A 26,423-nucleotide genomic window follows, 5' to 3' on the forward strand; every position below is an offset into this window, starting at 1 on the left:
GTGCTCATCATGCACGAAAATTCCTTGTACATTTAACACCAGTAAAGAATAAAATGTATTTTTCTTCCTCCACCCAGTCCCCTAGTATTCTGCCACATTTATTTCAAGAAGATTTCTGGGGAGGAAAAGGAACAACTAACAGTGTTATCAGCCCCAATATATGTTTTGAGCTCTTGAAATCTTGCTAATGTGGTTTAAAAGTGTGATACTGATTGTTGGAAATGACTTTGTCTTGATCCAAATCAGATGGATTACACCTTGTTTGAATCATAGAATCCTGCTGTGCAGAAGGAGACCATTTGGCCCAACCACAATCCCACCCAGGCCCTATCTCCCTAATCCCATGCATTTACCCCAGCTAGTCCCCCTTACACTAAGGGGCAATTTAGCATGGCCAATCCACCTAACTCACACATCTTTGGACTGTGGGAGGAAATTGGAGCACCTGGAGGAAACCCACACAGACACGGGGAAACATGTAAACTCCACACAGACAGTGACCCAGGCCGGGAATTGAACCCAGGTCCCTGGCACTATGAGACAGCAGTGCTAACCACTGTGCCACCGTGACTGGCCCAGTTTTTCTTGTTTGTTATTGAGTTGTGAAAGTAATTGTTCAAATTTTATTTTGTGGAAGGTAAAACCAGTGAAAAAAAGTGATTTTTTTTAACTAAACTAAACCTGATTCAGGCAGTGTGCTGTGTTCATATATTTGTTTTAATTCATGCAATCATGGGTTCTCAAGACCAGTATTTATTTTCCACCCCTAATTGCCCTTGAGAAAGAGGTATTGAGCTACCTTCTTGAACCACTGTAGTCTGTGTGCTGTTAGAAAAGGAATTCCAGGAATTTAACCCAGTGATTGATGAAGGAAAGGCGGCAATGTATATTTCCAAATCAGGATAGTGTGTGACTTGGAGGGGAACTTGGAGGTATTGGTGTTGCGATGCTCTTGCTGCCTTTGTCCTTCTAGGGTTAAAGCTCATGAGTTTGGAAAGTGCTGTCAAAAGAGCCTTGGAAAGTTTCTGCCCTCCATTTTGTAGATGGCACACAAGCTGTGCTTTAGTGATGGAGCGAGCGAATGTCTAATCAAGCAGACTGCCTTGTCCAGGATGGAGTTAGTTTCTTGAATGTTGCTGGAGCTGCACTCATCTAGGCGTGTGGAGAGTATTCCATCACACTCTTAACTTGTTCCTTATAGGTGGTAGAAAGGCTTTGGACATTCAGAAAGCGAGTTGCTCATGACACTACCTAATTTTGTAACCACAGTACTCATTGCCAAAATTCTGTATCAATGAAAAAGGCATTTTGTCAAATGTATGTAATCAATGGTAATCCTGAGACAGATGCAGGCTGCACTTTTGTTTAGAAGTTGCATGTAGGCCAGAATTTTATATCTAAAGTTAGGACACGCACTCGATCTGAACAGCTTGAAATTGCAGAAGAGGATGTTGGGCGCACAACCCAATGTCATTGTGCACTCATGCAATATTTTGGTCAGCAGGCAGCCCTGAGAGTCCAAGGTGTGCCCACCGGCAATCAAGAAGCCAACTTAAATGACTTAAACACCAGTTGACTGCAGTGACTCCTCCCATAAATGGAGCACATTGGGTGCGCCAGCCTGCTTTTCTCAGTGCCTGCCCTCACTGGCAGTGCTAAGCTTTTCTCAGCCATTAATTAACCAGCTAGTGTGAAATCACACTACACAGCCGCTCAAAGCCAAGAGTGTGTTTTGTGCCTGCTTCTGGGCACGCCAGAACGTTCACCTGATGGATGAAAAATTCAGGCCCATTGAGTCTGTTGAAATGGACAAACACATAACAGATGCAGTTTAATACAAACAATCACGCACATTAGAGGAAGAACATGGAGCAGCAGTATCATTTAAATGGTTTATATTTCGAGTGAGGTGCAAGAGGCAGGGAGGGTAATGCCTCTTGCACCTCACTCAAACCAGTTAATGGGGAGGTGCCCATGTTGTCTACTACTATTGCTTCATTTCCAGGACATTTCTGCACTACTTCATACTGGAAAGATGGACATTCTTGCTGCCAACAGTGAGAGCTATGTTGTGTACCCTAAAGAATTTTTTTTATTTTCTTTATCATCTGTGTATTATTAGCCACAACCCTTCCAATATTCCTCTGATATGAAGGGGTAGAATATCATTTTTGAAATATAGGACTCTTGTCCCATATATCAGAATGGTAGCCACACTTTTCACGTGTGGCCTTGACTACACTTCAGATGTTCTATTAGCCTCTGTTTTCCCTTTTTAAAAATAAACTTGGTATTGTGATGAAACAAGCTGTGCAGTAATATGATTCTGTTGAAACAGTAGAAGAGTGTTTGTGCCCACAAACATTTTCATCTCTCTACTTCCTCATTCATTCCTTATTTATCCCCATCAGCACACTGCACACTTTTCTAACTCAGGTGCCTCATTTTGGGGCTTGAAAAGTGGGAGACAAGTATTTCCCAACAGTAGAACCTAAAAATTATACCTTGGCAACTTCTACACACTTGCCGATTGCTGGCGGAGTGTAATATTGCTGGAGAATCAAGCACAAATTGCCTGTCTTCCTTTTGGTCATAATTGACATTGCCTGAGAAAATCACAGAAAGGTAATGCAAGGGACTTGTATCATGTTTATTAAACCATTGTTCTATTTATGTTTCATCAATCTTTCAAAGTACTATGACCACAAGATTTTTTTTTGTTTTTAATCTCTCTTTCTGTCTGTCTTTGTTTTCATCTTAATTGTCTTCTTATGTTCGCATGATCTTTTTCTCGAGTTGACCCTTTCCACATTAATATCTCCAAGTGGACTTATACCTGCTGTAATGATCTGCTCTTTTTTGAATTTTCTGTCTTATGCATTTAATTATCATTGACATGCCTACCCCTTGATGACATTTCAGTCACTTCTGAGCTACTTCCCTTAGCACCAGCAACAGGCTGCAGTAGATGTAAACCCATATTTCTTTCCGGGCCATGCAATCAGAATAATCATGGCGTGGTGCATGGGATTCATGTCTGCAATTACTACACAAATGCAGTGTGCGCTTAAAGGAACTGCCAACAGAATTTCAAACTTCTGAAATATCAGATTTGAGTGTTAACATGACTGATGTACTCAGTTAAACAATTCTAGCTATATGTATTAGACATGTACTGTACCATTCGCAATCTTGCTGGAGTCAGAATCATAGAATCCTTAGGCTGAAGGAAGTCATTCACCCCACTGAGCCTGCACTGGCAACAATCCCACCTAGGCCTATCCCTGTAACCCCACGTATTTACCCCACTAATCCCCTTGACACCAAGTTACAATTTATCATGGCAAATCCACCAAACCTGCACATCTTTGGACCTTGTCCTTGGGACACAAAGAGAAAATGTCGCAGTTAATCTAGTACAGTTACACTGTCGTAGATTTGACTGTAGTTGTCCAGAAACCAAGTGTGTCATACATCAATTTTAATCAAGTTAAGATAAAAAAAACTGGCCAGTACAATTCAGCTAGATTGGCACAGTGTGGTGTTTGAATGGTTATCTCCTTTGCTGCTTGCGTGCCAGTCTATTCCTGTGCTCTGAGCAACCTTTGACCCCATCCAACCTGGCTTGACCCAAACTGCCCCACCTGGAATTCAGCAAGAATTGAAATCTGAGATACAGCCTCATACCCAAGGTTTCCAGTTTTAAGATGCTGTACCTATGGAATTCCAGGATCTATTATGGAAAGCCAGATTATTTACCAAACACTCACCCACCATAACCAAGCTGTCCATGAAAACAAAATGCAATTTTGATTTAGGATCAACAAGTTAAAATATATATTAACGGGCCTGTTCTCATTCCTGACAAGTACATTAACCCTTTGAATTCTTTGACGTTCTTTGCAACCTACAGGACAGAAAATTTCAATGGTGATGTTAAATAATGCAAGCTGCTGTAAGAGGAATGAAAATAAATTGAGTTACAGAGAGCAGCATGTAAATTGTTTAATTTCCCATATGCTGGGAACACGTTTTTGTCTTTAAGCCTTTAAAGCAATGCTGTTCACAAAACTACGCTGGAAAATTGTTCCAATAGTAAATCAGTATGATGAGCCCATCACAAGCGGTATATTATTAATGATTTCTGATTTACTACCTGGAAGGATAAAGGCAATGTTTCCTAAATGAAACACTGATCATCCCACAGTTACAAAGCAAAAGCAACTTGCCTGTTCATGTACCTCAGAACTATATATATGTCTTTATTTGTCAGAGTAATAAATTGAGTACTTGTATCCTTCCTTTCTGCTTTGGAAACATCGTATCAATTACTGAACTGAATATCTGGCAATTTCTGATTTTTGAAATGTTGCAGAACATTTCTGTGGTGTAGTAAGGGTTAATCCCCTCTGACATAAATCTGAGATCAGACAAACTTGGGAAATGGTTCAAATTATATCTTAATATTGTAGGGCAGAACTGTTTTAAGAATGCTTTTGTACATGTCTTTGCTTACTTTTAGTTTTCATCAACCTAAGACGAATGAATTGAAGTTGTCTACATGTTTGACAAGCTGAATTGATTACAAAAGATACCAATCTATTTGCCTGTCTGCACTTGCAGTCAGTAACGTACATCAGTTTTACTTAAGTTGTCCTTCTGTGCCAAATCCTGGTGCAGTTTTGCGGTTTTAGCAGACAGGTTTTCATTAATTTTATTATTTCAATCTATTTCTTAGCACCTCTGTTCCTTCCCTATATGTTTACTCCAATGAGGCTTCTTGCCTACATCTGTTCATCTGAAGGAACAGGATAGTTTGGACTGCAGGCTTCTTCCCAGATGTCAACGGTGCTGTAGTGTTGATAGGTCAGAAAATTGGAGGTGTATTCTTAGTGAAGGAAGTGCTCAAGACCAGTTTTTTTGTCAAGCATTCATCATATGGAGAAACATGGAGAAATTAAAAACCAATTAGAAGAAACACTTATTTTCAAAGACATTTATTTATTATTGTCGTTAGTGGGCTTACATTAACACTGCAATAAAGTGCAAATACTGTGAAAATCCCCTAGTCGCCACACTCTGGCGCCTGCTCAGGTATAATGAGGGAGAATTTAGCATAGCCAATGCACCTAACCAGCACATTTTTCGGACTGTGTGAGAAAACCAGAGAACCCGAAGGAAACCATGCAGACTCCACGCAGACAGTGACCCGAGCCAGGAATCAAACCCTGGTCCTTGGCGCTGTGAGGCAACAGTACTAACCACTGTGCTACCATGCCGCCCATATTGGTGAGGACTATCTAGCTTTCCCTTTCTGCATCACATAGGACTATCCCCTGATAGGTAGCTTTAGTTAGAATATTTTCTGAAGTGTTTGCCATTTGCTTTGTTGCTCTGTCACTTGCTTTTCATATTTTAATGTTGAACTTCATGTTGGACTCCTCATGATGTATGAAGAGGCAGTGACAACCATGCCCATTGTTTCTGTTGTATTTCCCTCAATCAGATCCTTGTGTGATTTCTGTCAAAAGTTCCAGTGGAGGGTGAAGCACCAGAAAAATAAAATGTATTTGATCATTGAAACTGAGCTGACAGATGCTCAGTTGGAGAAGAAATTGCCCAAAACCAATAAAGATGAGAATGATAAGATGCCTTTGAGCTCTCCTGTTCCCATGGCTTATGCTGTACAGCTTTAAATGAAAGAAAGACAAGCTTGTATTTTGTTCCAACTTAAATACTTTTCAACGAATTGCTTCTACATTGTAATACAAGCAGCTACACGTGAGGGTCCTCATTAATTCTTATCTAAATACAACACTTTATATCAGTGCTTGGCTACGCTATTTGGTGGCTTATTAGAGGTCAACCTGAGAGAGACCCAGTGCATTTGAACCTGACGTGAAGCAGGTTTTCACCTAACTGTTAATGTAAAAGCAAAAGCCTGATGAGGTCTGCAGCACTTGTCCAAATATGCACAAATGTATACATTCGATATATTAGGCTAAACCTTTTCAGACACACAACAGGCTGATTCATTGCATCTTAATTTACTTTGATTATGTTTGTGGCAGATGACTGCCATTCAACTCCTTATGCAGCAGAATGTGGATAACAGTAGTTCCTCTGGTCACCAGGATCCAACTCACATAGCCCACAAGCTGAAGCATCCTTTGACAAATCTTATTTACATCATGAGCATCTAGTGCATGTTTAACTCTTGAGGAGTATTGCGACCAGGGTGGGGAGAGGGAGGGAGCTGAGGGCTCCACTTTCACGTGGAAAACCACAGGTATGTTCCATAAGGATTGTCGATAGAATTTTACCACTGCCATCTCTTTTATCATTTTATTTCTGGTTTTGGGTTGACTGTGTGGCAGCAGACATGATGAGAACCCACAATAAGTGACCCTCAACTCCAGCATTCAAAAACTAAATCTGAAGACTGGCAGAGTTTAGAGTTGGAAGTGTACAAGTGGATGTGGAATGCCCAAAAGCTTCAAGGGCACTGCTCTTGATGTGCTGCTGGGGGCTGTGAGGAAGTGGAGAGATATGCTTGTACCCAGCAAAGGAAGTAAGAAACCTGCTATTGCTTCAAAGGTGTGTGGCTGGAAATGGCTGAGGAGGTTGGCAGCAGGAGCATTGTGAAATGGATTCAGTGCAGGCCAGAAGGGTACAGCTATACCTTTAGCCACATAGAGTGGTGAAAAATGTTGTCCTTCTCAACTGTTGCCTGCCTCTCCCCATCCCAGTCAGCGTTACTGCCCATCTTCCCTGTTCTTGTTTGCTAAGCTTTTGAAAGGTATCTTCAGCGTGCTGAAGGCTTGTTTGATCACACATCTGGTGGTCAAATGACATTCATCATTGCATTATGGGGTTTCATTGGTTGATAGATGTCATCAGGCACATTTTAAATGGGGTGTGCCTTCTTACCCCGCAGCCACCTTTTAAGACTGCTTCTAGGTCCAAGAATGTCAAGGAGCTCAAAGTACTGCAAGGTGTTGAAAGCATCGTAGCAGCTCCCCAGCTGCAAGTACATTTATGCAGCTGCATAGATTGCCACGTGCGCAGTCAATGACGCTTTGGATTGATGGGAAGCCACTGGGAGAAACACATCCGAGTGCCCACTGAGTCTCATTGATGTCACCACAGGCAAAATTCACTTAATTGCAAGCCCTGCAAATAACTGATAAATGATCTGTCCTATGGATTTCAGGGATTGGGAGATCCCTGGACCAATTTCCATCTGCCATAATGCAGTCACTGATTTAACACTGTGGTCCTTCAGTCTCTGTCTGCAGACATTGAGATTGGTCAAAAAAAAGCCTAAATAAATTTCCACACTCTTCAGTTCACCAGTATTTATTTAGCTATACAATATGACTCTTTACTAAATCTGCTTGGTGAGGAGAAGGGATGACAGAGGCCATTTTTCATTCCCTGCACCAATACTGTGCCTCTGTGTACAATAGCCACCAGAAATGAATTCAGTTCGGGAGAAACCTCAATGTAGTAGGAACTGAGAGAAACTCCTGATGGGGCCACCATTGTAAGCCTAGCCTCATACAGATATCTTCATTTATGATTACTGTATTTCTCTGGGAAATATAATTCATCCCGCTGCTTCTTTAAAAATCCATCCTTGGGATGCAAGTGTGCTGACAAGGCCAGCATTTATTATAGGCAATATTGTCCTGGGGTAAGTTTGGTTGGGGAACAGGAGTGCATTAATTCAGACAGGATAGTGGCCTCCCCACAATGCCATGTGGGGAACATGACAAGCAAAACTATGCAGACTGCTTGTGATATTCATTGGAGTGATCCCTCAATCAGAGGTACTCAATGTCTGTTTGCAGGATCTCGCCTTGGGGGAGAGGGGGCCAAGGTGAGCCACCCTCTGCCCTTGCTGCCAATCCCCTTCAAGTCCCATCTCTACACTGTGTGAAGCCCATCCCGGCATCACTGATCTTCAGACTGGGTAGTTTTGCAATCCTGGATTTCCGGTGGGTATATTTCCCACAGCAATCAATTCCACCACAGTGGCACTGCTGAGCAAACGAGCTGTGAGCTTCTGATTGACTGGTAGCTCTCAGTGAGACTTCACGGATGACGGGCCTCATTCTGTGGAAGGTCTTTTGGTTGCCTGATAGCTTGTAATTCGTCAAGTCTTCCTCAAAAAAGGCAACATGGGTTTCCAGCCAGGAGCTGAGACCATCCCAATTCCCCTTCATAAAATTCCCTCCTAAATATCTGTCTATTTTAGTGGAGTCCAGTGGACATTGGAGCATCCACAGTCCTCTGGGGTTGAGAATTCCGAAACTACACAACTCTGAGTTAAATAATTTCTTCTCATCTCAGTCCTAATAAATGACCCTTATCTTGAGGCTATGGCCCTGAGTTCTAGATTCCTCAGCCGAGGGAAACAAAGCAATCCCTTAATATCTACTCTTTCAATCCCCTTCAGTACCTTGTATACTTCTTTTCATTTTCCTAAACTCCTTACTAAATGTTTCTTACTCAGCTGTTCATCATACGATAGCCCTCTTATCCCAGGAATGTATATCCTTCCTTCGCTATCGAGACCAGTAGTGTGCACAGTTTTCCAGAGATTCCAGAAAATCTCAGCAAGCCTGGCAGTATCTGTGGAGATAGAATAAAGGTAATGTTTTGAGTCTGGCTAAATAAAACTAACATTTTGAGTCTCGTCAGAGCTCCTGTAAGAGATGCGGCAGGGAGTTAAGCACCAAGCTAATTGCGAATTAATGCGCATACCATTTCAGATTCCAGCATCTGCAGTAATTCGCTTTTAGCACAGTGTTCCAGAAGTGGTCTCACTAAAGCCCTATACAATTATAGCAGAATTTACTAGTTCTTGTCCTCCAGTCACCTTGCATAGGGACCAAACTGCCAATTGCCAGTTTAATTACTTTCTGAATGGAATTCAATTTAAAGAAGTGTGAAGTAATGCATTTTGGGAGGTACCACAAAACAAGGGAATACAGAATAAATGAGAGGATACTGAATAATGTGGACAAACAGAAGAACCTTGTAGTGTATTTCCACAAGTTTTTAAAGGTAGCAGGATAGGACAATAAGGTGGTTAAGAAGGCATGTGTTGTGCTTTCTTCTATTAGCCAAGGCATAGAATGAAAGAGTTAAGAAGCATTTAAAAAACACTTGAAATACCAGAACACGTTAGGCTTTGGACCAATTGCTGGAAAGTGGGAGAATAGATAGGTGCTTTATGACTGGCGCAGACACGTTAGGCTGAAGAGCCTCTTTTGTGCTGTAATTCTCTCTGACTCTGAGCAAGGAGGTTTTGCTGGAACTATATCGAATACTAGTTACACAGCAGTTTGAATATTACTTGTAGTTCTGGTCACCCTATTACAAGAAAGATGTGATTTCACTGCAGAGGATGCAGAGGTGGTTCACAAGGATGTTCCCAGGACTGAAAGGTTTTAGCTATGAAGAAAGATTTGATAGACTGGGGCTGTTCCCCTTGGAACAAAGGAGGCTGAGGGGTTATGTAATTGAGTTGTGTAAAGTTATGAAGGGTATGAAAAACCAAGGGACATAGATTTAAATCTCTTGGTTGAAGAATTAGAGTGGAGATGAGGAAAGATTTTTTTTCCATCTGGAAGATAATAAGGATCTGTGATTTGCTGCCTTAAGAGGGTGGTGAAGGAACAAACTCTCATCACAAAGAACAACCCAGCACGGGAAACAGGCCCTTCGGCCCAACGAGCCCGCGCTGCCTTTTCAACAAAGCATTTTCCTACACCTACCCTGCCCCGTGTGTATGCGAATGGTATCCCTAATGTAGCCGGATTCAGGGAGGAATAGTGTAGGGTCAGTTTGGTACACCAGTCAGCCTAAGAGCACATCTTTGGGGTGTGGGACTAAACCAGAGCACCCGGAGGAAACCCACGCAACCACAGGGAGAATGCGCAAACTCCCACAGACACAGGCCCAAATCCATGTATCTGCACAGCTAGCAGTGATAGTCACTGAGCTGTTGTGGTGCCCGTCTGCTGGTCCAGGATTAAGCACACACAACACGAAGTACTAGGCCACTCTCAAAACCTCCAAGAGCAGCCCACGCACGACCCACCGTGTGCATGCCCCTCATTTGACAACAAGGTGGACCGACACCTGTGGATTAAAAGAGACAAAACATTAACATGTAATACTACATTTCCAGTGTCGACCCGAGGCTCTGACCCTTTTTAATACCGTCTACTATAACCCTCCATCCCTGTTTCGCTTGTGTCTAAGTAAACCTTAAACAAGTCCAACGTGCCTGCCTCCACCACCTGACTTGATAGCGCGTTCCATACCCCCACGACCCTCAATGTGAAAAACCTTCCTCTAGTACCCAAATTATACTTCTCCCCCCTCACCCTTAGATCATGACCTCTCGTAATTGTCCCCAATCTAGGGAAAAGCCTACCACTGTTGACTCTATCTATTCCCTTTGTTATTTTATACACCTCTATCAGATCCCCGCTTAATCTCTGTCTTTCTAAGGAGAAGAGCCCCAGTTTCTCCAACCTTTCCTCATAACTCAGTCCTTCCATGCCAGGCAACATCCTGGTAAACCTCCTCTGCACCCTCTCCAGGGTCTCCACGTCCTTCCAGTAGTAAGGTGACCAGAATTGGACGCAGTACTCCAAATGCGGCCTAACCAAGGTTCTGTACAACTGAAGCATTAGATGGCAGCTCTTATACTCTATACCCCTTCCTATAAAGGCTAGCATTCCGTAAGCTTTCTTCACAACCTTCTCTACCTGTGTTGACACCTTCAGAGACTTGTGCACCTGCACTCCCAGGTCCCTCTGTATTTCTATACTCTTAATCGGTCTACCTTTTATCATGTAACTCTTCCCTGCATTATTCCTTCCAAAATGCATCACCTCGCATTTGTCAGGATTAAATTCCATCTGCCATCTATCTGTCCAATATACCAACTTATCTATATCCTGCTGTGTCACCTGACAGTCTTCCTCAGTATCTGCCAATCCTGCCATCCTGGTGTCATCTGCAAACTTGCTGATCACACCACGTACGCCCTCTTCCAAGTCGTTTATATATACTACAAAGAGGAGAGGTCCCAGTACTGAGCCCTGCGGCATACCACTGGTGACTGACCTCCAGCCAGAAAAGGACCCTTCCACTACTACTCTCTGTCTCCTATTGCCCAGCCAGTTTTCAATCCATCTAGCTACCTGTCCTTGTATCCCATGTGCCTTCACCTTTTCTACCAGCCTACCGTGAGGGACTTTGTCAAACGCCTCACTGAAATCCATATAGATGACATCAACGGCTCGCCCATCGTCAACCGTTTTTGTCACCTCCTCAGAAAATTCTACCAGATTCGTAAGGCAAGACCTCCCCTGAACAAAGCCATGTTGTGTATCCTTAATCAAATCGCAACGCTCCAAATGCTCATACATCCTATCCCTAAGAATTTTTTCCAATAATTTTCCTACTACCGATGTCAAACTCACTGGTCTATAATTACCAGGGTTATCCCTACTACCCTTTTTAAACAACGGTACCACATTAGCTACTCTCCAGTCCTCTGGGACCTCACCTGTGTCCAAGGAAGAGACAAAGATTTGCGTCAGAGGCCCAGCAATTTCATTTTTCACCTCCCTAAGCAGCCTGGGATAAATACCATCAGGCCCCGGAGCTTTATCTGTTTTTATGCTACCTAAAAACCCTCGCACTTCCTCCCTTGTAATGGATATTTCCTTCCACTGATCTACAGCTCCCTCTAAGACATTACACGACACCAAACCCCTCTCCTTCGTGAATACCGACGCAAAGTATTCATTCAGGATCTCCCCCATTCCCTCAGACTCGATGCATAGCTCCCCTCCTTTGTCCCTAAGAGGACCAATTTTCCCTCTAACCACTCTCTTGCTCCTATTATAAGGGTAAAATGCCTTTGGATTTTCCTTAATCCTATCAGCCAAAGCCATTTCATGCCCTCTTTTCGCCCTTCTAACTCCCTTTTTAAGCTCCCTCCTACTCTCTCTATATTCCTCCAGCGCACTCTCCGTTCCCAGTTGTTTCGACCTAACATATGCCTCCCTCTTCTTCCTGACCAAGTCTTTGATACCCCCTGTAATCCACGGCTCTCTAATCCTGCCTTTCCCATCCTTCCTCTTTGCTGGCACATGCCTTTCCTGCAACATTATCAGTTTGCCCTTGAAAGCCTCCCACTTACCAACTGTGGACTTGCCAGCTAACAACCCCTCCCAATCAGTGTCCTTCAGCTCCCTCCTAATCCGGCTATAACTCGCCTTCCCCCAGTTCAGCACCCTCCCCTTTGGACGGCACTCATCCCTTTCCATTTTTATCCTAAAGTAGATGGACTTGTGGTCACTGTTAGCCACATGTTCGCCTACCTCAACCTCAACCACCTGCCCCGGCTCATTACCCAACACTAAATCCAGTATAGCCCCCTCCCTAGTCGGGCTAGTTACGTACTGCTCCAGGGACCCTTCCAACACACATTTTACAAACTCCTCCCCATCCGTAACCCCAGCTCTAGGCACCTTCCAATCCACTCCAGGAAGATTAAAGTCACCCACTACAACCACCTTATTCTTTCTGCACCTATCTAAAATGCCTCTGCAAATACCTTCCTCCACTGACCTCGGCTGTTGGGTGGCCTATAGTATACCCCTAGCATCGTAATCTCTCCCTTTTTATTCCTCAACTCCACCTGCAGCGACTCAATCCCTAACTCCATATTATCCTCCCTCTGCACTGCTGTGATGTGCTCCTTTACTAACAGCGCCACCCCACCACCTCTCTTCAACCCTCCTCTGTCACACCTAAAACACTTATACCCAGGAACATTCAGCTGCCAGTCCTGTCCTTCCCTTAACCACGTCTCTGTTACTGCCACCACATCTAACTTCCTCACAAACATTAAGGCCCTAAGCTCATCCGTTTTTCCCATCACACTCCTTGCATTGAAACAGACGCAGTCCAACCCACCAGGGCCACTCAGAACCTCCTTCCCCCTGGTAATTTTCCTTTCGCCCAAACCTACCCTATCACCCAACTCACTCCCAACTCCAGTGTCAAATGAGCTATCAGTCTCATCCCCACCCCCCCTCCCTGTTAGTTTAAACCCTGCCTAAACACTCCAGCTAATCTCCCTGCTAAGACATTTGTCCCTCTCCCATTCAAATTTTCCCCATCCCTCCTGTACAGTTGCCCTTCTCTCACAAATACTTCCCAGTGGTCTACAAAAGCAAAGCCCTCTACCTTGCACCAATCCCTCAGCCATGCATTCAGCTGCATAATCTCGTTATTCCTAGCCCTGCTTGTACTAGGCAGCAGCCCAGAGAATGCCACCCTGGAGGTCCTGCTCTTCAGTTTGGACCCCAACTCCTTAAATTGCCTGTGTACATCTGCCCTATTCTGCCTTCCTACGTCCCTCTCCCCTACGTGTATTATTACTTATGCCTGGGTCCCCTCCCCTTTCAAAATTCCCTCTATCCTCTCCGAAATGTCCTGTACCCCTGCTCCAGGGAGGCAAACCACCATCCTGGAGTCACGCTTCTACCCACAGAACCTCCTGTCAATTCCTTTGACCCTCCCATCCCCCACTATCACATTGCCAGCCCCCTTCCTTCCCTCTGAGTCATTCTGGCCCTCCTGTCTATCCTTTTGTACCCCTGTTGATAAATTTTGGGGTGCCACTGGAGTGGTCTTTGGACCAGGACTATTCTTCTTCTTCCTCTTAACAGTTGTCCATCCATCCTGCTCCTCAGCCCCTGGGACCTCCACTTGTTCATGGTTCCTAGCCATTAACTCCTCATTCTCCCTGACCAGAAACGCATCCTCTAAACGCACCTCACATTTAACAAGTACTTTGATATCTACTGAAAGAGCCATGATTTGCAGGGCTACAGACCAAATGCAAGAAGGTCGATTAGACGGTAGCTTCTTATTGACCAACATGGACACAATGGACAGAATGGCTTCCTTCTGTGTCATAGCTTTTCAATGATTTCCAACTTTCATTGGACAAGCACATTCAAGTCTCTCTGAATATCAACATTTAAAAGTTTCACACTTGTTAAAAAAAGTTCTGCTTTTATATTATATTATATGTTATATTATATTAATATTTTATATTATATTTTGTATTATGTTTAGGTGCAGCAGGTGGTCAGGAAGGCGAATGGGATGCTGGCCTTCATAGCGAGGGGGATTGAATATAAAAGTAGGGAGGTCTTGCTGCAGCTGTATAGGGCATTGGTGAGGCCGCAGCTGGAGTACTGTGTGCAGTTTTGGGCGCCGCACCTGCGCAAAGATATTTTGGCCTTGGAGGGAGTGCAGAGGAGGTTTACTAGGCTGATACCGGAGTTGAGGGGGTTGAGCTATGAGGAGAGGCTGAATAAACTGGGCTTGTACTCGTTAGAGTTTAGAAGAATGAGGGGAGATCTCATTGAGACGTATAAGATGATGAATGGGATGGATAGGATAGAGGTGGAAAGACTCTTCCCGCTCAAAAAAGACAGTAGGACTAGGGGGCACAGCCTCAAGATAAAAGGGGGGCGGTTTAGAACGGAGTTGAGGAGGAACTTCTTCACTCAAAGGGTGGTGAATCTCTGGAATTCTCTGCCTGTTGAAGTGGTGGAGGCTGCCTCGCTAAATATTTTTAAGACGCGGGTTGATGGGTTTTTGATAAGAGAGGGGATTAAGGGTTATGGGGAGAGGGCAGGAACGTGGAACTGAGCAGCGACAGATCAGCCATGATCTTATTGAATGGCGGGGCAGGCTCGAAGGGCTAGATGGCCTACTCCTGCTCCTATTTCTTATGTTCTTATTATGTTCTTATGTTATCAAGGTGAATAACTACGCACTTTCCCATATGACAGTTCATCTGCCATCATTCTGTCCACTCAATTAGCCTATCTAAATTTCTTTTCAGCATCTTTGTGTCATTCGTAGGACCTCTGTAGTCCAGCAGAGGCTATTTGGCCCATCAAGTCTACACCAACTCTCTGACAGAGAACCTTACCCAGGCCCACTCCCCCACCCCATCCCTGTATCCCCACACATTTACACATGGCTAATCTATCTAACCACATCTTGGGACACTAAGGGGCAATTTAGCATGGCCAATCTATTGAACCTGCACATCTTTGGACTGGGAGAAGCCAGAGCATCCGGTGGAAACCCATGGAGTCACAGGGAGAATATGCAAACTTCACACATTCAGTCACCCAAGGCCAGAATCCCTGGAGCTGTGAGACAGCAGTGTTAACCATCGTGCTGCCCTAAGAATTGAACTTGTGACACCTGGTTTACAACACCAGTGCTTAATCACTGAGATATGGAGCCAGTTCCAGTGAGCTACGGAGTCAATTCTCAGAGCTTACATTCCCACCTAGCTTTATTGTTAGCAAACCGGATGCATTACCCTTGATCGCTTCAGCTAAGTCATTAATATTAATTGCCTATATAGCTGAGGCCCCAACACTGATCCTAATGGCACTCCACCAGTTACAATCTGCCAACTTGAAAATACTTCTTCTATCTCTACTCTCTGTTAACCAATCTTCCATTCAAGCTCATATATTATCCCTAACTCCATGAGACCTTATCTTGTGTATTAATTTTGTGTGGTACTTATCAAATGCCTTTGAAAATCCAAATAATTGACATCCACTGGTTACCCTTTATCTATCCTACTATTTACATCCTCAAAAATTTCTAATAAACTTGTCAAATATATTTCCCTTTCATAAATCCAAGTTAACTGTTTGATAATACTATGATTTTCTAAGTGCATTATTTTGGTTTCCTTAAACTGAGGACAGGATTTTGGTTAATGACCCTGACATTCGAATCAAATGGAGTCATGATGCCAGACTGTGTGTGTAATCACCCGGCAGTGATTTTCCCTGAATAGCCAATTCAAGGCCAGTGCACTGGCTCGTCAACTTACTCATGACGGCGGTGGCTTCTCAAACATGGAGGGCCAATAGGTGGACCTCCACACCCAGAAATAACAACAACTTGCAGGTAAGGTAGAGAGAGAAAGAGAAAACACCTCCATCCACTTCCACTTGTCTCTTTTAGTCTTTTAAATTAAAAAATTGACTTAACAAGCGACCAGCCAGTGGTGGGTGGGTGGGTAGATTGGGGGAGCGGTTGAAGCAATCATAGACTTTTCTCTCTCTCTCTCTCTTTTCAAGTACCATGCCCTGAAAGAGCAATGGTGACCATGGAGTTCCATTTTATCTTACTGCAGAGGTGTGGAACATCTTCTTTGATGGTACAGTTATCCAGTTTAATTCACTGTACGTCACCTGTAAGCAGATAGCTCTGCTGACTGCCATTCTGCCACCTGGAAAGTGGCCCCAGGGCAAGATGGTGCATGCAAACAGCAGGAATTCCTGTATAAGATTTCACTTGTTCCTTCAAAAAAAAGCAAAGATTAAAAAGGAAATAAGTTGTTTTTGGTCATTCCATATCGACCATGAAACTTATTATTTGTGTAACATGAGGAGACCTGAAAAAGGAAAAGGGAAAACTAAAGATGATAAAACTACCTTGACATTTATAGATAAAAATGTACAGTAATTAGGATAATACATGCTGGTTAGCTGCAATGGTGATGCTAAGTTCTCCCTCAATGTACCCGAACAGGCGCTGGAGTGTGGCAACTAGGGGATTTTCACAGTAACTTCATTGCAGTGCTAATGTAAGCCTACTTGTGATACTAACAAATAAACTTAAACTTAAGATCAACATCAGTTGATTCTACGGAATCTATCCAATACTTGCATTCTCAATCCAAGAGGAGAACTGATGATGGATTACTATCAGTGCCAGTTCTTTGTGGCTTTCCTTTTGCCCTTTGGTAGTTCCCACATGTTGGCACTGAGATGGAGAAATGTAAACCTGGTGGGAAATTAATCTACTCTTGGTAACAGCACTGAACCAATAGGGGTCAAATCTGCGAGCAAGTGGAAATATTTTCCTGTTCTGTTTGAAAATTTTGGATTTATTTTTAAATTATCAATGGTTCTATTTTCACACCTTGTTTATAACTTCCATCGTTTCAACTAGAAAAGAACACCTGCTTGCAAATCTTTTTTTCCCTTGCCCAATTTAAATCTTTTTACAACAAAATATTCCATTTTCCACAATGCTTTTTTTTACATAGAAAAAATCACAGCAAAGGTACACTTCTCAATCAGATGCTGGTGATAAAAATTTATTGATTGAATTATTTATTTTACAGCACTGTTGCTATAAAATGTTGTGGCACAATATGATTTTTTTTATATAGGCTTTGAGAGATATTAACAAAGCCAAGCACCATTTGAAATGAATGGCTAGTTAGCAGTTTTATAATTCTGAAAGCATCTTCCAGCTTTATGCACACTCAAAATCCTCTTAAAGCATGTCCAGCTTACAGAGCTATTGCATGGCTGAACTTTCTGTAAAGGAACAAAATCAACCCTTGGCGTCTGTGTTTATTGCTTGACCCCAAAGACCAACCCAAGGCTGCCTGAAATAAACTCGCTTTATCAGTCAAAGTCTCCACCTTGCATCTTCTATACTTAGGGAAGGCAGGTTTGTGCTGTGTGTCAGGGTTGAGGGGATGAGTTGTCAGGTCACATATTCAGATGTTATCTACAGATATGACAGGTACAGTCATTTGTGCTGGAGCAGTCTGGAATGACAGGCCACAGTGCTGTTGTAAAACATGGAGCCTGAAAAGCATGCAGATATGTGGGAATCAAAGGTATTGCTACCCTTTGTTTCCATCTATTTTGTCATGTGGCTCTCAGGTGTGTGCCTGCGTATGTGTGTGTGTGTGTGTGTGTATGTGTGTGTAGATGTGGTCTGGTATCTTTCCATGTAGCATTCTGGACACATGTTAACCATTTTTAATGTTTGCAACTGGCAGAGATGCATTTTTTTAGCATTGATCTGTTTTTATAGATTTTTGTTCTATTTTTAACTTTTTTCTATTTTCATTCTGCTACTGTTGTGGTTTAAATAACAAAACTTTACAACTGTTTACATATTAAAAATGTATAACTGTTACCCTCAGTATTTTGACTTGCACACACACTTGTACCTGTTATAGCTAATCTCATAAAAGCTAATGTAATGTTTGCGAGTGTTTGAGACTATGCAAGTTTTGTAGGTTGGGCAAACTTGGCTGCTTGGTCAAGTTTGTATGTTTAAAAAAAAACTTGGCCTTTTGGCCAAGATCAAGTGTAGTATCAACATGCTGTGCTTGGTTGAAGTCATTTGGTTACATTTTAGCTTCATTTGAAGCAATTTTTAAAAGTGGCATCTCGGCCTTTTGGCTAAGATGCAAATGAGATCAAGCCTCAGAGGAGGAGCTATGCCTACTCTAATCAGCTTGGATCATGTAGATCAAGCCCAGGACAGGAGGTGAGAGCCTTGTCTCGTCAGCTTGGATCGGGAATGTCTCAACTTGCTGAGACTCTGAATTGGACTTGATTTGATTGAATTGGAATAAAAGCAAAAAAACTGAAAATGCTCGAAATAAATAGCAGGTGAGCCAGCAGCTGGAGAAAAAAATGTAAATGTGTAGAATCTTTCCCTGATTCTGAGGAAAATGTTTGGTTGAAATACTAGTGTTGTTTTCTTTACAGATAATGTGTTGTATTCTTATAGTCCCTGTTTCAGATTCCAGATTTTACAGTCTTTTTCTTTTTATGTGTGGTGTATTTACACATGAAATCCCACATTCAATTTAAGGGCATTGTACCAAAGGACAGGAACTGGAGTAATGTCCCGCCATCATGTGCAATTTAACATCCTGATCTGGTTAAATTGGACATGATGGAGTCTGGCCCTTCATGCCTACAATTCAATATAATAGAAAGTGAGCAGACCAAAAGATTGGAAGCCTGCCTGCCTGCCTTCCATTCCAGGCCAATTACATAGTCAATCAAGGGATTTTGATCAGTTGGGCCAGTGGGTTGACAAATGGCAAATGGAGTTTAAGTTAGATAAATGCGAGGTGATGCATTTTGGTAGATCCAACCAGGGCAGGACTTGCTTAGTTAATGGTAGGGTGTTGGGAAGAGTTAAAGAAAAAAGAGATCTAAGGGTACATGTTTATAGCTCCTTGAAAGTCGAGTCACAGGTGGACAGAGTGGTGAAGAAGGCATTTGACATGCTTGATTTCTTTGGTCAGAACATTAAATACAGGACTTGGGACATCTTGTTGAAGTTGTACAAGAAGTGGTAAGACCACACATGGAATACTGTGTACAGTTCTGGTTACCCTATTATAGAAGGAATACTATTAAACTAGAAAAAGTGCAGAAAAGATTTACTAGGATGCTACCGGAACCTGATAGTTTGAGTTATAAGGAGAGATTGGATAGACTGGGACTTTCTTCTCTGGAGCATAGGAAGCTTAGGGCTGATCTTATAGGTCTATAAAATAATGAGGAGCATAGATCAGCTAAATATTAATATCTTTCCCAAAAGTAGGGGAGTCTAAAACTAGAGGGCATAGGTGAGAGGAGAGAGATACAAGAGTCCAGAGGAGCAATATTTTCACACAGAGGGTGATGAGTGTCTGGAACAAGTTGCCAGAGGTACTAGAAGAGGCAGGCACAATTTTGTCTTTTAAAAAGCATGTTACATGAGTAAGATGGGTATAGAGGGATAAGGGCCAGATGAGGGCAATTGGGACTAGCTTAGGGGTTTAAAACAAGGGGCGGCATGGACAAGTTGAGCCAAAGGGCCTGTTTCCGAGCTGTAAACCTCTGACTCTAAATTACCAATTCAGTGTTATTGTATGCAGCCCATGCAATTTAACAATGTCCCGGGATAAGAGCCAGCGCCAGAGGTGAACATTGACAAATAGGAGGTGAAAACTGAATCTGCACGAGTGGTTAGCAAAATTCCCTTGTGATTACTTTGTGGGCAGGTTTGCTGTTGAGCCAGTGAAACAGTCATCCGTAAGCAACTCGACTGCAGCAAGAGAAGCCAAAAGTGCCATAAGAATAGTCCTTTCCAGTGGAAGCTCTTTCAATGAGGAAGAGAGTACAAGAAGGAGGAAGAAGTGGGCTGCTGGCCATGGGCAGTAGCAACAAATTTTCCAGCAACATGAGGGTCATTGTGAAGCTGAAAGGCCAGATGGTCAGCAAGGGGAGCATGGGCAAATAGAACCAAGCAGCAGACAACGCTCTGAAGGAAGGATGTACAGGCAGCACTCCAATTTACCTTCAATTGACTAAGCTTAGGTGTTGCGGTTGTGACATCCATCAATGACATGATTTCAGGGGAAATAAGTTTCAGCTGTGTGGGCAGTCATCCACTGCCTATGGCACTGCACTGATGGTTAACAATGTCCCTTAACTTCCAGTTCAGGATCCCTTCAGGGATCAGAAGGGGATCTTTGCAGCATCTCACAATCATCAGCCCTCAAGTGTATCAAATTAATGGTGGATGAACTGTTCAAGAAATTGGAGATCTTCCTACAATTCAGCACTGATGATGAGAGCCAGGCTGAGAAAGTGAGGGAGTTGAGGACTATTGCAGAATTCCCTATAACTTAAATAGCCATTGATTGCACACATGGCCATTGAGACACCTGCAGGTCAGCCAGAGACTTTCAGTGACCGGCAAGGTTTTCATTCCTTAAACATCCAGATTTTCAGTGATCATCATCAGCACGTTCTGTCAGTATGCATATAGTCCCCTAAGAGTCACCGTGGTGCCAACCTACATCCTTGGGTACTCCCACATGGAGAAACAGAATGGTTGTGTATATTGGCAGCACATAACACAATGATTAGCACTGCTGCCTCACAGAGTCAGGGACCCGGGTTCGATTCCTGGCTTGGGTCACTGTATGTGTGGAGTTTGCACTTCTCCATGTGTGCATGGGTTTCTTCTGGGTGCTCTGGTTTCCTCCCACAGACCGAAAGGTGTGCTGTTCAGGTGCATTAGCATGCTACATCCTCCTTGAGAATGGAGTGTGGTGCCAGTGTAGGGTGACTAGGAGATTTTCACAGTAACTTCATTGCAGTATTAATGTAAACCTACTTGTGACACTAAATAAACTTTGCTTTACTTTAAATGGTGATAGATTGGGACCTGGGTGTCCTAATACACCAGTCACTGAAAACCAGCATACAGGTCCAGCAAGAAGTTAGGAAGGCAAATGTACTACGGCCTTGATTGCAAGAGGACTTGATTACAGTAGCAAGGATGTCTTATTGCAATTGTGCAGGGCCTTCGTGAGACAACACCTGGAGTGTTGTTTGCAATTTTGTTCTCTTTATCTAAAAAAGGATATCCTTGCCATAGAGGGAGTGCAACAAAGGTTTACCAGACTGATTCCTGGAATGATGGGATTGTTATAAGAGATCAACTGGGCCTGTTGTATTTGCTGGAATTTAGAAGAATGAGAGAGAATCTAATTGAAACACTTAAAATTCTGACAGGACTGGACAAACTGGATGGAGGGATATTGTTTCCTTTGGCTTAGGGGGTAGCATCTAGAACAAGAAGCCACGGTCTCAGGATATGAGATGGACCATTTAGGACAGAGATGAGGAAAAACTTCTTCACTCGGAGGATGATGAACCTGTGGAATTCTCTACTACAGAAGGCTACGAAGGCCAAATCTGAATATATTTAAAATAGAATTAGATAGATTTCTGGATGTCAAGGGGCAAGAGGAGAACGCAAGAGTGTGGTGTTGAGTTAGAGGATCTGCCATGATCTTATTGAATGTCGGAGCAGGCTTGAAGAGCTGAATGGCCTTCTCCTGTTTCTGTTTTCCATTCTTATGAATCACCAGCCTCTCAATGGAGGAAGTCACACATTCAGAAGAGAAGGGGCCATGGCAATGCCCATGACTGATGAACTCCTCCACTGTCCATTTAGAGCACACATACTCTCTGGAAGCTCTGCCAGATCTTCACAGACCTCAAACTTGTGGACATCCAACTTCTACTGCTCATGTACAACTCCAAAGGCTCGTTGTCTACCTAGGGTTTCTCCCCACTCTACCATACTCCTCCAAGATTCAGAGGCCTGTGCACATAGTCCTCCAAGAGCTGGAGGCCTGGACTGTCATGGCCTCTTTTGGCTGCATGCATCAGCCAAAGTGCAATACTTTGGCTGATGCGTGCAAACCCACCAAGGCCCAATATGTGAGCTGGAACAAAGGTAGGGTGGTGCATCCTCATAGTTTCCATCCTTTTCTTCGGAGGTTGACAGTAGTCCTATAGGGTCAATGTCTGCTCGGATACCTGAGTGATCAGCTGGAGAAATAAGATGAATGGGTGCAATTCAACAATGAGAAGGGCCACTGAGTAAAAGTAGCTTAATTTCAGGTACAGACATGCAATATATTATGCACAGGCCAGATGTGATATTCCATTGTCCTAGATGTACCCATTCCTTTCCCTGACCTGACCAGACTCCATCATTGTTATTGCTGAGAGAGGGTCCATTTGAAACTTCCCACCCTCAGCACTAACTCGGGTTCCTCCTGTACCAGTTGGTGTGGCCCCCTACTAATTGGTCAGATTGGCTATCTTCATCAACACTGCCAAATTTAGTACTCCACCGTCATCGACAATTGTGTGCCCCTTGTCCTGCAAAGATAACAGGAGAATTAAGAATTCCATGTCTGGTAGAAATCGATTGTCTCTGGTCTTCCTCCACTGCACACTGCTCCCTTTGTAGATTACGTTCCCAGCCATCATGCCCCAACTCCACAGAGCTTTGCAGAGTTTTAAGACTTCAGTTGATTAATGTAGGCGAGCAGTACCTTGACTGGCACCTCCCACCCATGCCACATATATACCACCCCTTGTAAGCACAGTGATGATTGGCTTCCTCACTCATCCTTGCAGAATGTTGAAGGACACTTACCCTTTTCCTGCATTGTAGATTGTTCCTTCACAAGATCCCACAGCTGCTCACCACCTCTGCCATTTACTGCCAAGCTTTCTTTGTCAGATGGGGCGGTTCTCTGCCCACAGGATAAACAATCACTCTGAGCCTGAAGTGGGGGTATGCTGGGAGTCATCATTAAATGGCGGGGCCATCCATGTATTTTCTTCAGCCTTTTCGAATGAATGAAGATGGTGGTTAAATCTCTTCAAACCTCTTTCATGTCACCACTGAAGTTGAATGTCACCCTTTTTGTGAATGTTGTAATATCATAGCCTATTTATTAACGTACCTTCCGGTAGATTGTAAGCATTGATCACCTAGACAATCTTGTATTGTGGTAAGTTGATCCCTCTGGATAAGTGAGGCAAATTCGATCAAAATGAAACTGCAAGTCATTGGCATTCATCTCTTCTCTTAGCCTGTTTGGAATATTGATTTGAATTTTGTTTAAAATGCTGCTGTCAGTCAATTAATGAATTAATAAATATGCATTTTCTACAGGGTAGTTCTGCAATTTAAATTGCAATCCACATGCCTTTTTTTCTGCTGGAATCTTTTTTTATAAATTCTGCCGGGAACAAGACCACAGCAGCCATTGACAATGACAACTTTATGCTGTAGGGGCTTTAATGATTTTGAATAGACATGTCTATTCTCACACAGGCGTTTAAAATTAGTGTTTTCTCTCAAGACTCCTTTCATGAATGGCAAAACATCTCGAGAAAAGCTACCAAAGCAGTATCTCTAAATGACTATGCAGCTAGTGTGTTTATAAATTAATCCCATTGCTTACGAGTGAGACAGGCATTTAAATACATCATTAGTGCTACAAACTATGGTAATTAACTTATTAAAGAAGATCAGCTAATGGCTTGCATGGTTGTTTCATCTGCCCACAGTATTATTGTTGTTGAAAGTGTACCCAAGAATGTATGCTGTTCCTGTTGGGTGCCAATGCAAGCCAGATCCTCGATATTTAGCCAGATTAGACTCTCCAGCAAATTCCTTGGCCTTTGAATTGATAAGTTTATTAATTTTTATGAAGGATGAACCCATTCTGATGCCTAATGCAAACTGCTGCAAACCAGAGAAGGTCACAGGCTTAAAGCTGGTGAATATGCCAAGCAATATTACAATAGCAACAGTAAATTAGGAAGGCAATCAAAGGCAATTACCCGTGATGAAAACTGTGTGCCTATTCAAATGCTGAAGTTAATTAAAGATCCCTTTTTCTCCCACAACAAATGAAGAAGGGGGATAGATCAGAATTATGGGCTGTGTCTAAGTTCATTACTGCGTTGAAGTGATATATTTCAGAAGGACTAGACTGGGGAAATTTGCATTTGAAATAAAATGTTTTATTTTCTCAGAAATCCCTCACACCTAAACCCGGTATGGAGATTACTGGATTAAGCAAAATAACTCGCCTGCAAATCGCAAGCCTCTGAAACTGAATGGGTCATATTTTCCTGTATCAACATATTCCACTCTGTGGTTTTATTCATGTCTAGTGGTTTCATTATACAAGGAAATTACAGCAGAGAAAGAAAATGTAAAATTCAAACTTCATATTCATAGAATAGGTTTTAATCAAAAGGAATTGGCGCCAGCATTTTTATTTCATGCTACATCTTGCTGACAATCACACATAATTCAATCATCCGGATCTCATCTAAAATGGATGAAAGGGTGCTTAATATAGCTGGCCCCTGCACGCACCAAAGTCAGCAAAGGCCACTTGTTTCAACAAGCAAACATGTGAGCAGAGCTTTAATTTCTCATCATTGAGGACAAGCCTGCCATTTTGATTTAACAACATAATTTAAAATCTTAATCAGTGCTGCACAAAAGAAAATGAGCAGGAGGACCTTTTACATATTGTCGCAGGTTATGTGGCTATTGGACTCGATGAATTTTGAAACAGATGGTGCTAAAAGGAAAGGCGAGAGGGTATTAAAATATCTTTCTTATCACAGCCTCTTAGCATTAAAATGTGACAGATTCATCAAAGGTTTTCTTCACCTTATCTGCAGTTGTCTGAAGGATATCACCACTGTGGAGATCTTGGAAGTACTTCTGTGCAGCATAAGTGATATCTTGATTGACACATCTTCAAATAAGGCTCGGAATAGCTTTCCATATTGGCCTCAAAATAATTCAGATGTCAAATTACATCCAGCAGACTCCCTGACTCCACTAGGGACGCTGAATAAATTTTTTAAATATTTGGGGAAAATATTGAATTTTTGCATAGGGTCAAGGTTCATATATTTTACTAATAAAAGAGGTCACTGAGATGTTTGCTGATGAAAGACTGCAATGACTTTTGTCATCCTGAATCATATGGGATGTCTCAGCAAAATAGACCCAAGTTGGGTTGACCTTTGTGCCTATTTCATTTCAGGCTGTCCTGCGGTTCTTAGCATCTTCACATTTTGTTACTGCTTGTCAGATTTACATTCAGCTGTGAACAAGAAAACAATTGAAACCTTTTCACACTAACTGTTTTTTTGGCTATTTTTGCCTGGATGCAGTTTAACTACTTGCTCATTCTGATTGTCAAAGAAAGGTAATCGCTAACTCCAACGAGAATAGTGGTACAGTCTACATAGGTGGTAGGGTATTTGCTTGCATTATATTCTTTGAATGCCTGCCTTCAATGTAAATGAGTTCCTCTAGTTAATATATAATTTGGAGTTCTTGTCTTTGTCAAAATCATCTTTTATTTTGGATGTGACTATGCGTGGGCTTGAAGCCATTCACTGAAACCAACTTAGTTATGGCTGAATTAAACCTCTGCATCTGCTCGTTTGACTGTACCTGTACAGCTTTGCGTTAAGGAAAAAGATAAGTAAAGCATAACACGTGTAATCCTTCAAAATTCAGCCATCGGGATTCTTGTTATTAAACCAATCACATAGCTTTTTTAAACTAAAAACATTGACTATCTGAAACAAACACAAAAAGTGTTGGAAACGCAGCTAGTCAGCCAGCAGCTGCAGAGAAAGCAGATAAATTAACATTTTGAGTGAGTATGATTTCTCTGTAGGTGTGAAACATATCAATGGGGCCTATTGTACCGTCCCGCCCACAACAGGAATAGGAGCAGGCAAGCGACAGACCATGGCAAGGTCATTTGACCTCAGGCGGGATTTTCTGGTTTTGGAGCAAGCAGGGCCAGAAATTCCCACCCATAAACTTATTTGTTCTCAGTAATGCTGGCTGACCTGCTGTGTGTTTCAAACCATCACCCATTCAGTTTGGATATAAAATGGATGCAAATTATCCAACGTTCTAGTAGTTCTGTGCCACATTAGTGATATCTTAATTGACACATCTTGAGGTTCTTTCAAAGTTAAATAATGGTGAATTTAATAATCACTTACTATCACTCATATTTGCAGTAACTGAAGTACAAAATACTTGATATAAGAAATAAGAACATAAGAACATTAGAAATAGGAGCAGGA

At 42.5% G+C, this 26,423-nt stretch overlaps 1 protein-coding gene across 4 annotated transcripts in view; it reads left to right on the top strand.

The window, feature by feature from the left end:
• Positions 1–26,423, top strand: part of fto (FTO alpha-ketoglutarate dependent dioxygenase) — a 391,304-nt gene that overhangs the window by 359,462 nt on the left and 5,419 nt on the right. The gene's annotated exons all lie outside the window — the stretch shown is intronic.

Source organism: Carcharhinus amblyrhynchos, chromosome 4, assembly GCF_965287045.1.
Source record: "Carcharhinus amblyrhynchos chromosome 4, sCarAmb.v2.hapA, whole genome shotgun sequence".
Classification (NCBI taxonomy): domain Eukaryota; kingdom Metazoa; phylum Chordata; class Chondrichthyes; order Carcharhiniformes; family Carcharhinidae; genus Carcharhinus; species Carcharhinus amblyrhynchos.